The sequence below is a fragment of the Fukomys damarensis genome, unplaced genomic scaffold (genome assembly GCF_012274545.1).
Source record: "Fukomys damarensis isolate Sample0158 unplaced genomic scaffold, DMR_v1.0_HiC HiC_scaffold_23, whole genome shotgun sequence".
Classification (NCBI taxonomy): domain Eukaryota; kingdom Metazoa; phylum Chordata; class Mammalia; order Rodentia; family Bathyergidae; genus Fukomys; species Fukomys damarensis.
In genome coordinates this window covers 897557-898281 of record NW_022900935.1, presented here as the reverse complement: position 1 = coordinate 898281, position 725 = coordinate 897557, and the positions used below count along the sequence as shown (strand labels likewise).

The following is a 725-nucleotide window of genomic DNA, read 5'->3' as shown; positions in this document are numbered from 1 at the left end:
GTCCGGCCGCGATGCTCCCCGGTCCCGGCCACCCTCACCTCTACGTCGCAGCGGCACGAACACAGAACACACAAGTCCACAGAAACCCCGCCTCCCGCCCACCCGTGGAAAAATATACATTCCGATATTTACGTAATAATTTAGATAGAATATGTCTTCTGCATCTGTGCAAATAAATTAAACACGACAATTTCCTTTTTCGTTTTTCCATAAAGAAAGAAACGGCAACGCAATTTAAAAACAGGCAGGCCATTAAAAAGGGCCCGTGCGACCCCCTCAGCAGCCCGGCCGGCTTGACCCGACCCCGCCGGGGGTGGCATTTTGTGGCGACAGCGACTCAGGCGCACCCCGAGAACGGGGTCTGGTCCTACTCGGTCACACCGGGGTGGCGGGAGGGGGACATCAGAACAGGCCGCGCCCTCGCCGGGGAGCCGCGCGGGGACAGGGACATTTACAAGCACGGAGGGCGCGACAGTCTCGTTATTTACAAATACACAGCAGTCCTTCAAGTTTTCAAGTTTCGTACAGAAAGAGGAAGAGGAAGGGAGGAGGGCGTGAGGGGAGGGGAAAGAAAGAAACCAACGAACCAGACGAAAAGAAAAGAAAGACAGCCGGACGTTAAGAGAACGAACGAACGAGCAGGTTAGCAGACACAGCTGCGTCGCTCCGAAGACCGCGCGGACAGAGCCGCACGGTCCGCGCTTTGTACATCGGTGACAGAGGCG

The 725-nt window shown here is 56.1% G+C and overlaps 1 protein-coding gene across 1 annotated transcript in view; it reads right to left on the bottom strand.

Moving 5' to 3' along the window:
* Kazn (kazrin, periplakin interacting protein) overlaps positions 1–725 on the bottom strand; it is a 93244-nt gene that overhangs the window by 31489 nt on the left and 61030 nt on the right. The gene's annotated exons all lie outside the window — the stretch shown is intronic.